General features: G+C 32.9%; 1 pseudogene; it reads left to right on the forward strand.

Moving 5' to 3' along the window:
* Positions 1-1254: 1254 nt before the first annotated feature.
* LOC117913334 lies at positions 1255-3306 on the forward strand (annotated as a pseudogene).
* The last annotated feature ends 12414 nt before the right edge of the window (positions 3307-15720 follow it).

Consider the following 15720-nt stretch of genomic DNA (forward strand, 5'->3'; position numbering starts at 1 on the left):
AAAGACTTTTCAAAAAAAAGTTTTTGCCTAATTCGAAGCAAATCAAAATCTAATTAATTCTTCAATTTTAGTTATAAATTGACCGTTTTTGCTAAACTTTCTTCAAAAAAAAGTTTGCCTAAATAAAATTAGCAAAGATAAAAATCCTAAAAAAATGATTTCAAATATTACCAACATGAAAAATAACAAAATTCGTCACTTTTTACCTTAACTTTTAAAACATTTAAAAATAAACCTAATTTTCATACTTCCTACTTCCTACTTCCTACTTTTAAACATCCCATGAACAGCATTTGAATTTACTTCCTACTTCCCTTTCCCGCTTCAACGTTTTTCTCCATTTTTCCAAATCTTTTCAATTTTAAAAATCATATTTATGTTTACTAACAATTGGCCTAATACAAAAATAAAACAGTGGCCTAATACATCATCAAAAAACACTTTCAGAAATATCTATCTTTTAGTACATATAAATACGTACAATTGATTCTTCATGAAAATATTTATGATGGAAGTATTATCAATAAAAGTGTCATATATATGCTTCTTCATAAAGATGTAGTGTAAAAATATTTACTATAGAATTGGCATGGATAAGAACATTACAAATTGGAAACATTTTTACCGAAATCATTCCAAAATGGGCATATATAAACCTAATCCATGAAGAATCAAGGTTCTTGGTCAGTGATGCCCGCCCTCCCACCCTTGTCTCCTCTAAGCAAAGCCATAAGTGAAGAAACTGCCCCATGAGTTTCGTCAATTTGCACGTGGGCATATGAGGCAATACAACATCCAAAGGCCACGATTACCTGATATATACCTTTTGAACGTCTTCCTTACTATATTAAATCATTTTCATCTTCAATATCAAATTGTACTAGTCTTTCTTTATGCATGTATGGGGCTAGTAAATGTGTTTCAAGTGGATTTAAAAAATAAAGGCAACCCAAGCCCAGCCAATTGGGGTTGGGTTTCGAGTAAAACTAGTATACATACGTCGTACGTGTCCTTTTCAGATTTTCCTCTCTGGTGACCTACCCACCGAGGACCACAATACGTCTGCACATAAGTGTGCAAAAAAACTCATTATCTAATCGTGGATTCCTCTCTCTCGCTGTTGACTCCACCACTATCTCTATGCCTATAAAATACTCACTTGGTTTGAACCAATGTCCACAGAGCAGATCGTCATTTGGTGTGAGCTTGAGAAAATTAACACAGAGGCAGCTTTTGAGTTAATTTGCAGATTACATGGCCACTGGAAAGTTGAGGAACCTTTTGGAAGGGCTGAAGCCAGCCATGACAATGGTGGTAGTTCAGATAATATTTGGAGGGCTAAATATTATGTACAAACTGGCTAGAAATGATGGCATGAGCATGAAGATTTTGGTCGCCTACCGAAATATCTTTGCAACAGCTATTATTGTTCCACTTGCTCTAATCTTTGAAGGGTGATTCTTATTAATCTTGTCTTTTTTTTTTCCGCATCTTTAATTTAGTTTCATCACTCAGGAACCAAATGATATTAGTTTTATCTTTCATTCACTCTTTTCAAATTTATGGTGAACTGTAATTAAAAGTGTATTATAATTTTAACAGGAAGAGTAGGCCAAAACTGACATGGATGATCTTCCTCCAGGGCTCATTGTGTGGATTATTTGGGTAAGTCTAATGATTAATTAGAAAATATCTTTTTATGTATATATATACACATTAAGAAATATCTTTAATTCCTTCAATGCTCTATCTTGTTTGTAAATGACTTTGCAGGGGTGCGGTTCTTATAGAGTAATTTTACTCCATGTCTTCATATTTATGATATGATATGTTTTCAATAATATTTTATCGTACCCTTCTTATAGATAAAAATTTATTAAATATTCTTATATTTTCTGACATAAACTTTGATTGCAGAGGGTCATTAGGTCAAAATTTATATGCCGAGAGCCTAAGCTTAACGTCAGCAACATTTGTAGCGGCAATGACAAACCTGGTTCCAGCTATGACATTTGTCATGGCTGTTTTCTTAAGGTATTTTTTTATTTATTTATTTCCTACTGATATTTTAGTACTAAAATTTATAGTATTACACATTTAAGTTTCTTAAGGAACAAATGCTAAACCCTAGTCGTATTTTCTTCTAGGATGGAGAGATTAGCAATTGGAACAATTGCGGGAAAAGCTAAGTTAATGGGGACTATAATGAGCCTAGGTGGTGCAATGATTCTAACATTTTACAAAGGAGTAGAGATCAAGTTATGGTCAACCAACATCAACCTACTACATCATGGTGCTGCAGCATTACAAGAGTCGTCTCCTAATCAAGTGTTGGGCTCACTATTGGCTGTGGCTAGTTGTGTCTGTATTGCAGTTTGGCTGATAGTCCAGGTGATCAAGGTTCAGGTTTTCTTTTTTCTTCAAATGATAAATTAAATACCTTTACTGATAGGGAAATTGCTCTCGTATTTTGGTTTTTCTTCTTTTATTTGGACAGACTAAGATGAGCATGGTGTATCCAAGCTACTCCGGAACTGCTCTAATGTGTGTTTGTGCATCGATTCAATCGGTTGTATATGCCATGTGCACTGAGAGGGACTGGTCCGCATGGAAACTTGGTTGGGACATTAGGCTTCTCACTGTTGTTTACTCAGTAAGATATTTCTTGAAAATTTTATATAATTCAATGAAATGTGAGAAGAATAAAGATTTTTTAACAAAGTATTGATTGACATTCAATTTCTCTTCCATTCAAACGATATTGAGAAATCGTTTATGAATATGTTAACTTAGTGGATGATTTTGAGTTATAACAAGTAGAATTTGTTGTATTGCAGGGAGTGTTGGCCTCTGGATTAATGGTTACACTAATGACCTGGGTTTCAAGGATGAGAGGCCCATTGTTTGTATCTTCTTTCTTTCCCTTAATGCTTAACCGTTGCCATACTTGGGTCGCTCTTACTCCACGAACAGCTACATATAGGAAGGTTTGAATATTCAAATTAAAACCACCTTAACTTCAAAGATTTCATTTATGCTCTGACATTAATTCCTGGTACGTATTTTTATAACAGCATAATTGCAGCAGTGTTGATTATAGTGGGCTTGTATATTGTTTTATGGGGAAAAGGCAAGGAAATGAAGCAGACCGCCCAAATCCATGCAGCACAAAGCTTTAGCGAACAAGATCTGAGACATATTGTCATAGAAAATTCAAGCAACAGTGAGTGTAAACCAGAAGCAAGTGGTATTATTGGTCATAGTGATATCTTCCATTTAAAATTGGAAGAGATAGCAGTAAACTAGAAAAGGAAATTGATTTGTGTTATTAATGTTGTTCAATGTATATTAGAAATTCATTTCAGTTAACTAAAATCTTTTACAAACAATGTTCCTCTATTTTTTTTCTCTAAATTCTGACATTTGCTGGCAGCAAATGAGTACTATATATTACTGCAATGTTCTTCACCTACATTGCTAATTCACTCTAGTTGGTGAATGAATTTTGCTGATGGAAGGACAACTTCTCCATCTGCAAATATTGAAATCCATTTACAGTGTCTTCAATGAATAAAACGTAAAAAAGATGTGTGAAAATAAAGCTAAGAATAGTGGGATCATCAAACAACTCTAATAGACCTTACATGCATGTAGTCTGGATGGTGAGAATGACGAAGGAACCTTCTAAGACTTAGGTGATACTAAGAGTGCATTTAGCACTAATTTTAGAAAACATTTTTAACTTTTTGAACACAATCATAAAAATTTATGAATGTTGGAAAGATTTCCTAAAGTCACCGTCTCTAAATCATTCACATTTGGTATCTCTGTTTCTGACAAGGGAAGCGCATATAATGAGGCAGATCTTCGGGATCACAGTATGCGGAAAATATCTAAAGGTTTTGATATGGCAACCTTTGACGTTGATTTTGGGCAATATCACAAGGTCTCTCTACCACCAGATTCATCCCGTATAGAGGGTGTGATAAAATATAGGAAAGGAAGAAGCACAGAATTAACACCTTCCATCCACTAAGCCAAGCCATGACTAATGAAACTCCCCAATCATTAATCTAGTTCCTCCACTAGTATGCATGAGGCCAACCACTGTGTGACAATTGTATGTGAGATCTTAAGGCCAATTTTGACCTAATGGACTAGGTTCCCGTAGTGGGATTGACAACTACTCAAGCCCATCGAAACTAAGGTTGCCCTTGGGGTGAAACTTTCCTTTTCAGACCTCAACACGTCTGAATTAATGTTTGTAAGCATTCGCAACTTCAATGGATGCCTCTTTCGTACTGTACTCAACATCTGCTTGGGCTACTCTTAGGAATCTTTGAGTTGCACCGGAAGTTTTAATACTATACATTAATACAATAATCCCAAGATGAAATCATTTACTCATAACCATATGTTTGTACCAACGGATGAAGCCTTGATAACTTAACTTATTGTGTAAGTAAAAGTTTTAATCCTAACATATTCGAAAAAGAAAACAAAGATAAAATAATCCTCGTACATAGATATACAAGGTTTTAATGTGATTCAATATCATGCCCAAATCTGTTGATAAGAGAAAATCATTCCAATATTCCATAAAGAATATTATATAGGATGGAAGAACACATACAATTAAGTCTTGAAACATCCTATGTTTCTACATTCCTTATGTTTATATCATGAGTCATGAGTCATGAGTTTTATAGGTAGAATCATTAATACTAATATAATAGAAAAAGAACACGAAGATGAAACAATCACACATAAAGATACGTAAGGTTTTAATGTGGATTAAGCAACCATGTCTAAATCCATGGATGAGAGAAAATAATTATACTATACCATAGAAAATATTATAAAGGACAAAAAAATAAAGCTTGAAACATTTCATGTCTCCCATTCATCTCTATGTTATTACTATTTTTTTTGTCATGAATTATAATATTTATAGAGATATTTGTAATATACTTATTAGATAAAAAAAAAACAAATAATACAATGACAGATATATATATATATATATATATATATATATAGATAGATAGATACACACGCACACACGAAATATATATACAATGTTTGTTACAAAAAGAAATATATACCATATAGAACCTCAAGTGAAAGAACATCAATTCACTACACTATAAAGATATCATAGAGAGACAATGAAATAGATACAACTTATAGATCTTGAAACAATTTCCTGTGTTCTTACTCTCAATATCTAGACCTTGAATGGAAAACTTTCACTCTATTTGGTGTTTTATTAAGATAATAAGTTGCTTGAGATCAACTTGAGTTCTATAACTTATAGTTACATCTTAAACCTAATTTTTCGACGTAGGATGGACAAAAGTCCAATGACCCACTTCAGTTTATTACTAACATTGGTTGGGCCTCATATGTAGCCTCTACTCCCTACTAGCTTAGGCTTTTTAGAGTGTATATGGTCGCACATCATTTGGTATTAGGGCGAGGTTTAACCTAGCTCACCCTATACTCTCTAATGTAGGCATCAACAAATGAGTGGGGAGTTTCTAATGTAGGATGGACAAACAATGACCCACATCGACTGATTACTAATATTGGTTAGACCTCATATGTGGGGTTGCCTCTACCCCCAACTATCTTAGATTTTTAGGAGTGTATGTCTTGCAACATGTTTGAGGCATTCTTGTTTATGTGAATCTTTTTCAACTTAGCTGCATTTTCTTCAACCATATCTCTCAACCACTTGAACACTCATTTGTTTTTTTTAATGATTTTCTTCCTTTAGGAAGTTGTACCAACTCATAGTTTTCATTTTTCTGCAAGGAATCCATCTCATCTTACATTGCTTCCTGAAAACTCTATGGCTCCCCCTCATCAATTACTAACATATACTCAAAAGAGGGATATATAGTAGAGGGACGATGCTCTCTAGTAGACCTCTTAACTTGGGATATCAAATCATCCTACTCCCCTTGCTCCTCATGCTTAACTAGCTCCTGTGCAAGTATGTCACTTGCACTATCATCTCTTGGTAGCTTATCAATTTACTCCTCTTCATTTCTGAACTGCTCTAATGATAGAGGAATAGGTACCAACTCAATAAAGTCATCACTTATACTTTTAAATTGATTAGCTCTATCAAAATCTCCCAAGGTTTGATCCTCTTAGAAGACCACATCTCTACTTCACACCAATTTCTTCTTAGTTGGATCTCACAATCTAAATTCTAGCTCTTCATCACCATACCTAACAAAGACATGTGGAACTGCCTTATCATCAAGTTTGGATCTTTATTTATTAGGAACATGCACAAAAGTTTTACACCTAAAGACCCTTAAGTAGGAATAGGAAACATCTTTTAATGTCCATGCTTTCTTTGGAACCTCAAAGTTCAATGAACCTGATGGAGATCTGTTTATCAAATAGCAAGCAGTTTGAGTAGCTTCACCCCAGAACACCTTAGGCAACTTTATAGTCTTTAGCATACACCTAACCTTCTCAATGATGGTATGATTCATCCTTTCAACCACACCATTATGTTATGGAGTGCTAAGAACTATTTTCTTATGCCTTATACCATTCTCAGTGCAATAAGTTTCAAACTCCCTTGAGGTGTACTCACCCCCATTATCAGACTTGAAACACTTCAATTTTCTTCCAATCTCTCTTTCAACCATGGCATGAAATTGTAGAAAATATTGAAAGACTTGATCCTTTGATATGAAGAAATAAATCCATACCTTCTTGGTAACATCATCAATGAAAGTTACAAAGTACATGTTTCCTCCAAGAGTTTCCATATCCATAGGGCCATAAACATCAGAGTATATGAACTCCAACTTCTCTAACTTCTTCTTAGATCTGCTACTAAAGGAAACCTTATGTTGTTTTCCAACCAGACAATGATTACAAGAAGACAATGATTCATTTTTGGCCAAGGGAATTAAGGACTTCCTTGTCAAGACTTGCAATCCTTTCTTACTCATATGCCCCAACCTTTTATGCCACAACTCCAAGGAAGTACCCTCTATAACATGTAACTCATCATTACAAACTTTCCCTTGGGTCTTGTACAAAGTGCAGCATGCTTCTCCTTTTTCAACAACCAATGAGCCTTTAGTGAGTTTCCATTTTCCTTTGCCAAAGTGGTTTCCATAACCTTGTTTGTCCGGCAAAACCTGACATCAGATTAAGTCATAAATCTGGAACATGCCTTACATCTTTTAAGGTCAACTTACACCCCATATTGGTTTCAAGGCAAACATCACCCATCCCTACAATCTTGGAGTGACTAGAGTTTCCCATTTTGACTATGCCAACGTCTCCAACTCTATAATAAAAAAACAACTCCAAATGGCGAGTAGCATGGTAGGAAGCTACAGTGTCTACAATCCACTCAACTCCTTCCTCATCCACATGCAAGCACTCATTTGAGAGCATTAAAACTTCATTATTGTTGGATATAGAGGCTATGACATTCTTGTCATCTTCTTTTTCTTGATTATGTCCTATCATGTTCCCTTTTCCAAGTCCGACATTTCATTTTCATATGTTCCTCTTTTCCACAATGGAAGCATTTGATTTTATCTCTGGATTAGGACCTTCCCTGAAACTTGTCATGACTTTTATGTCTTCTATTCCTATTTCTTCCTCTACTTTATGTGATGAGGGTCTATGCATTTTTTGTCTCATAAGCCCTTCTTCTTGTCTCTTCATTGAACAAATTTCCCTTCACAAGCTCCATAGACAATGCACCATTCAAAACAAAGTTGTTAATAGTTACAACAAAAGTTTCCCAACTGTCTGGTAGTAAACACAACAACATAGATGCTTGCATCTCATCATCGATAACCATTTTCATAGCAGCCAACTGATTAACAATACTCTAAAAAACATTCAAGTGATCTATCATTAGTGTTCTTTCCTTTAGCTTCATATTCGCCAACTTCTTTAATAAGAAAATTTTATTCCCAACAGTTTTTTGTTCAAACACTGATTCCAATTTCTTCCAGAGATTATAGGCATTTGTTTCATTTTCCATATGATGATGTGAAGATGTGTCAATCCATTGCCTAATATAGGCAATTGCCTTTTGTTCATCTTATTTCATTCCAAATCAAAAATATCTTTGGGTTTGGCTTTTTCACCCTCAAGATTATTTGATAAATCTTTAATAGTGAAAAAATCTTCCATCATGGACTTCCATATAGCCCAATTTGAATTATTAAGCTTTGTCATGGAGGTTGAGTTCCCTTCTATCTCCATTCCTTTCAAGAATAAAAGTTATGCAACCAGACTTTGATACCACTTGTTGGGAAGATAAAGGGAGAGATTTAGAGTATTAACCTGCCAAAGTTAAAAGATTCCTCCACAATAATAACCACTTCTCAAGAATAATAACCCAACAAAAATCAAGAATGACAATCAAGAACATTCAACCACAAAAGAGGACATCAATATAACATGGAAAAACCCTCTGGATAGAGGTAAAAAAACCATAGAGAAAATTTCTTCCACTTCAATAAATGGGGATACATTAATTAAGTTTTGACTTGAGGTGGGAATCCATCATCCCAAGAAACATGAACAGAAAAAAAATAAGGGGGAAAATATACCACAAGAATTCCCCAAAAGTTTGATGAAAGGAACCTGTAACTTCACCCTTGAGCCCTAGAACAATGACTAGAAAAACAACCTTGATCTTCTTTCCTTTTCTCAATCAAATGCCCTTCTCTCTCATAATACCAAAACCCTAATGCTATTTATATATCCATATTTGGGCTTAGGGAATACCCAAATATAAAATAGCCTAATATATGGGCTCATGGGCTGGACAAACATAGTCTAACAGATCATAGTGGGCTTGTATATCGTTTCATGGGGAAAAGGCAAGGAGATGAAACAGACCGCCCAAGTCCATGGAGCAAAAAGCTTTACCGAACAAGAATTGAGACATATTGTCATAGAAAATTCATTTAACAGTGAGTGTAAACCAGCAGCAAGTGGTATTATTGTTCCCATTGAATCTGCTCACCTAGGATCTGGTGTGACATCTGCAGCTGCAGTGGTGCCTGAATAATGTCGCAGTCGTAGCTTCTATACAAAATTAGCAGAGAAAAGGAAATTGATTGTGTTGTTCAATGTATATTAGAAATTCATTTCTGTTCATTAAAATCTTTTACAAACAATGTTCCTCTATTTTTTCTCTAAATTCTGACATTTACTGGTAGCAAATGAGTAATATTAATGCAACTATCGCTATTCATTAACAGTGTCTTCAATGAATAAAACGTAAAAAGATGTGTGAAAATAAATTAAGCTAAGAATGGCGGGATCATCAAACAACTCTAAGAGACAACATGGTTGAGTCAACAATAATGATGGGTACACACCTAACGGTTCCTTGGTATAATGGCCGAGAGTGTGTTTAAAGGGTGGAATATGCTTATCTTCAAAAGCTAGTTGGTTATTTTCGGCCACCAATTTTCTTAAAAGCTTAAACTTTTCGGATTTTGGCGTACAATGAATTTATATTATGCTTCTCCACCATTCCCCTCTTTCTATGATTTTAAGTTTTCAAGAAAATTGAAACTCAACATCGTATCAGTGCTCTAATTAATTAGATATATCATATTGAAGTTATTATCTCAATCTATTTATTTGTCCAATTATTTGTGATTATAAATGTACAATTTTTATGTAGCTTTTTTAATGCTCATGTCTAATTATCTATAATTAAACATGTGATTTGTATAGTGAGTAATTATCTTTAATCACATAAGTACAATGGATATAGAGTCGCACATAAAAGGTGAATATGCCTAATTATTTGTGATCACAAATGTGTGATTTAAATGGTGTTTATTTTTTTAAAACTTTTTATAAAAGGAATTTACTTTTAGATTTTATATTGTTTAATCTTTTACTTTTTGTTGACTTAATACTTATTTCAGATTTTTTTATTGAATAGAAAAAGATAAAATATTTAACTTTTTCTAAATATTAAGAAAAATATATTGATTTTTTCACTGTTTCATATTTAATAGAAATAAAATATTAAAAAAATAAATAACTTAATTATTAATATTATTAAATATTATTTAGTTTTAAATTCTATTTAAGAATTGAGTGAAAAAAGCAAAGCAACACCTTACTACTGTTAGCGGCCTGTGCACAGCTATTACTATCTAGGCCACATGTAATAGTTGTTGAGAGTTCCAACAAGAAGAATATCTTGTAGTGATTTACCTCTCTTAAAAGGGAATATCTTTGTAGTAGAGAAAAGCACTCAAGCAAATTCAAACAGATTTATGACAACCTTGTAGCCATCGACAAGCCAACATTCGAGCTTGATAAAGTAAGTCAATTTGCTAGAGCACTGGAGGCAAAGTATCAAGAATTCCAATGGACGTTTCAACCCGATGGACAGTCTTAATATTGCAAGCAAGTTCAACATGCTTGATACCCTAAAAATTCAATTCGAATGACCTGTAGTAATGGTCTGAAACCCATCTAGAAAACAATCTTCTTCCACATTCTCAATGACACTTTTCTGACTGAGCAAAGCAATAAGTGATGGAACTTCCTCGTGTGTTCTGTCCATTAGCATATGGGTATATTATGCTAGTAAATTTCGAAAGGGAACTAGAAAAATTAAGACCACATTCACACTGCTGACTTTTTTAACGTGTTCCTTAGTTTTTTGTTCTTCAAATAATTGATGTTTTAAAAAATTATATTCATGCTCAATATCAAATTGGCCTGCTCTTTCTTTGCGCATGTTAGAAAGCACAAAACTAACACCTACCATCCACTAAGCCAAGCCATGGCCAATGAAACTCCCCAGTCATTAATCCAGTTCCTCCACTAGTATGCATGAGGCCAACCAACCTGTAACAAACGTGTTTGACAAATTAATGCCAATTTTGACCTAATGGACTAAGTTCCCGTAATGGGATTGACAACTACTCCAGACCATCGAAACTAAGGTGGCCCTTGGGAGGAAACTTTCCTTGTCAGACCTCATGCAAGAACGTTTGTAGGCATGCTCAACTTCAATGGATTCCTCTTTCGTACTATACTCAACGTCTGCTTAGGCTACTCTTAGAAATCTTTGAGTTGCACCGAAGTTTTTATACCATTCATTAATACAATAATTTAAAGATGAAATCATTTACTCATAACAGTATGTTGTACCAACGGATGAAGCCTTGATAACTTATTGTGTAGGCAAAAGTTTTAATGATAACACATTAGAAAAGGAAAACAAAAATAAAATAATCTATATACAAAGATATATGAGATTTTAACATGATTCAATATCATACCTAAATTTGTTGATAAGAGAAAATCATTTCATCATTTCATAGAGAATATTTTATATGACAAAAAAACACATAATTATTAAGCCTTCAAACATCCTATGTTTTTACCCTCTTGTGTCTATACCATGAATCACGAGCTTTAATAGAATTTGTCGTGTAGGCAAAATCTTTTAATACTAACATTGTATAAAAAGAACACAAAGATGAAACAATCTACACAAAAATATGAGATTTTAATGTGATTTAACTAACCATGCTTATACCCATAGGTGACAAAATCATTCTATTATATCATAGAAAATATTATAGAGGACAAAGGAATAAAACCTTGAAACATACCATGTCTCCCATTCATCTGTACCTCATTACTGTTTTCTTGTCATGAACTATAATATTTATAGAGATATTTATAATATACTTATTCTACATAAAAAATCAACTAATACAATGATATATCAATATAGGAAATATTCTATATAATATTTGCAACAAAAAGGAATATATACACCGTATAGAACCACAAATAAAAGAACATCAATTCTCTACATTATAAAGAAATTATAGAGAAACGATAAAATAGATACAAGTTAGAGATCTTGAAACAATTTCATATTTTCTTACTCCCAATATCTACACCTTGAATGACAAGCCCTCACTCTATTAGGCATTTTCACTCTTTTTTACATCTTGACCCACTTGGTATATGCTTTATGTCTTATCCTGATCTTGTAATTAACTTTTTGTCTCCATGACTTAAAATACTTATAGATATATTCCTATCCTCTTTCTTGTTATACAAAGATATCTAGTATAACAAAGAAATATTAAGTCAGCCTTCTATCTCTTCTTGACAAACACCTCAATTGGACATAAGTTACAATTTTAAAGCAACTAGACTAAGATTTATATGGTGTTGGAAATAGCGATAAGCTTAAAACATAAAAGTATAGCATAACATATATTTCATACTTCAAGTGTTTAACAACCAAGTAAGAAGGTAGATGGATAATCCTTACTTCCTCAATCTGTGAATTCTTTTATATCATTGCATTTAATCCTATAATATACCTTTGTGATATTCACCATATCATGAAAGACAGGTTTTATGTATGGATGATTGTTTATAATTCTTTGTTGTTCAAAATAAAAAGTTTAAATTCAAAGCAACTCTAGCCAACATAAGCTAAAGAAAGTATCACTACCACTTGTATAGTACTCTAAGTATTATCCTTAAGGACTAAATTATGGATGATAATGATGTTAGGTCAAGGAGATTTACTATTACCTAAATTGTAAAGTAAAAATATTGAGAATTGATTTACTTAAATTAAGGGTAGTTGGAATAATCCTAATTACTAATAAAGTTGAATATTAATTTCTAACTCAATTGATCAAATTTGAAGGCTCCATAATCCAATTTTAGGTGTAGAGCTTTGAAGAGAACAAAAGTTTGTTATCTTTAGTGATCTTAAGGTTATTAGGATACTTGGTCACTTGAGATCAACTTGACTTCTACAACTTATAATTACAACTTAAACCTAATTCTTTGACTTAGGATGGATAAAAGTCCCATGTCCTATATCGGTTTATTACCAACATTGGTTGGGCCTTATATGTACCTCTACGTCCCACAAGCTTAAGCTTTTAAGAGTGTATGTTGTATCGCATCATTTCGTATCTTGGTGAGGTTTGGCCTGGCTCACCTTGTGCCTCGTTAACAATTGAGTGTGGGTGGGGGGTAGGGTATTTGACGTACATAAGAAGGACAAACAATGATCCTAATCAGCTGATTACCAACATTGGTTGGGCCTTGTACATGGGGTTACCTCTACCTCCCATTATCTTAGGTTTTTGGGAGTATAAGTGTCCTGCATCATTTTCCTTTTCAATTCATATTCCTAATTCCCATACGATGAATGATATCTAATTCAGGTTCAGGTCTCAGCTTTTTATCACTTATTACTTATAGATTTGTATTAAGGTGGATAGCTATAGAGATAATCATGATAACCAAGGATCAAGGGTAGCTAAGAGTCTCTGGTATGCTATAGTACTTAAGGTATCATCTTTAAAAATAAAAAAATGGAAAACAATGATGTTAGGTCAAGGAGATTTACTATTACCTAAATTGTAAAGTAAAAATGTTGAGAATTAATTTAAGTAAATTAAAAGTAGTTAGAATAAACCTAATTACTAATCAAATTAAATATTGATTTCTAACTCAGTTGATTCAAAGTTGGGGGCTCCATAATCCAATTTTACAAGTAGATCTTTATAGTGAACAATAGTTTCTTATTTTCAATAATCTTAAGGTTATTAAAATACTTGGTGGCTAGAGATGAAATTGAGTTCTATAACTCATAATTACATCTTTTTCTTTCTTTTTCTAACAAGATTAGTTGTATTAAGAATTATTCTCCTGTTTTATGTATGTTTCCAAAAGCAGCTTAGGGCTTTGACTGCATGCAGATGGCCCTCCAAGTAGCCTAGCTGTTCATCCTGATCATTAAGATGTCTTGGGGACATTTTCGAAAATGAGGCAAGCTTGAAATTAGAAAAGGGCAGTTCAAGCTCCATATAACAATATAAATTACTACTCTAGCAACATTTTGGAACAATTCCTTTCTCTTTTCTCTCTTAAGACTTTATTGCATGTGTGATGATCTTAATTAGGAAAATCTAGTTCTCATTTCATTGCATTGAATGTTCCAATGCAATTGATAATGTTGAGTCTTATATAATTAAAATAAAATTGTTTTATTTGGAATCATGGGCTCTAGCGTGAGTCGTAATTATGAAAATACCATCTTTGTCGGATGGCATTGGGACAAGGTCACATGCATCAAGCTTTAAAATGTGAAAATAAACAAAGATGGGACAAGGTCACATGCATCTAATTTTAAAATATGAAAATAAAAGTGTATTTCACAAGGATTTCTAGCATTTCTAATATTTGAAAGATAACATTTTCAAGTGTTAAAAAAGTTAGAAATACTTCCTAAAATTGCCATTAGATGAATTACTATCAAATGAATTATAAATAAATAATATAAAACCCGCACTATCCACTCACAAAAAATAAAAATTAAATCATAAATATTTTTATCAATATAGGTTAGATATGTACCATTTATATATATATATTCTTATTTTTTTCTTTTAAATATAAAAAATAATGGTAATTTTTATATAAAATATAGAAACTCTTATATAAGATTTGATTTTAATAAAGTAGTGATGAAAAAAATTGTTAATGTTATGTTAGGAAAAGTAAACAGAAAGAAAATATAAAATAGATTTGATTCGTAAGGAAATTTGAGAGAAAGAAAAAGTGGAAGTCAAACAAAGTAAAAAGGAAAATGAAAAGAAAAAAAGAAGGAAGTAAAAAATAGATTTAACTTTTTAGGACGGCAAACATGGAGTATGAGTCGTGTCATGACACTTCCACTAAACTCTTAGCCCATATTCTTTATCTTTCATATGAATGAATGTTTTGAGAAATTCAAGATTTCAATTAGAGAACAACAATATTTTACAGGTGACTATCAAGGATGTGGACTCCAATGCAAGGCAGTTATATTCATCTTTATTCTATTATTCTCACGCAACCATTGTTCCTTGATTCAAATTCAATATATGGTAGATGATGCAAACTATATTCCATTATTCTCGTGTAAAAATTAACAAAGCATTTTCTATATATAGAAAATGATACTCTCCTCAAATAAGGTAACATTTGATTCATCAAACAAGAAAATGGTACAGGATATCATTAATATTAAAAGACAACCAGATATCGTCCACTCTTTTATTTTATATCCATTATTCCCCAAATCTGAAAATCCTTGCAGAATCTCAAAGTCAAATGTTTGACCATTCAAATAAGTTAGAATTTTTTTCCTAAATTCTACTTTATTTTAGCACACCCAAAATTTCATGCAATTCATTCTAATCTTCAATAGTAGCTCAGTTTGTACGTCATTAGCTTCCAAGGGACTTCCAAGCTAAAACTAGTGTTTTTCCTCGGTTTATAAACCTGTACAACCGGGGTATTATGAAAACAATAATATTTTAAATATCATATCTATCCAAATCTAAATCGGGAACTTTGAATATAAATGAGCACATAAATAAATAAGATTAAGTTATACAGGCGTAAATATATTTGATGTATAAATAATAAGTATACTTGGTTGTCCTAAAGCACCGAGATAAAATTGTATGCCATATTAGACATGGCCGCCTCCCACCATCTTTGAAATTAGTGAACTCACCATGACCAAAGCAACATGCCCATGACTTTTCTCCACTTGCGTGTATGAGGTTCCCGTAATCAAATTGGCAATCCAAGACCATACATGGTGGTTGTTGACATGATTTGACTTGGAGGAAACTTTCTGCC

This window comes from Vitis riparia, chromosome 4 (assembly GCF_004353265.1).
Source record: "Vitis riparia cultivar Riparia Gloire de Montpellier isolate 1030 chromosome 4, EGFV_Vit.rip_1.0, whole genome shotgun sequence".
Lineage (NCBI taxonomy): Eukaryota > Viridiplantae > Streptophyta > Magnoliopsida > Vitales > Vitaceae > Vitis > Vitis riparia.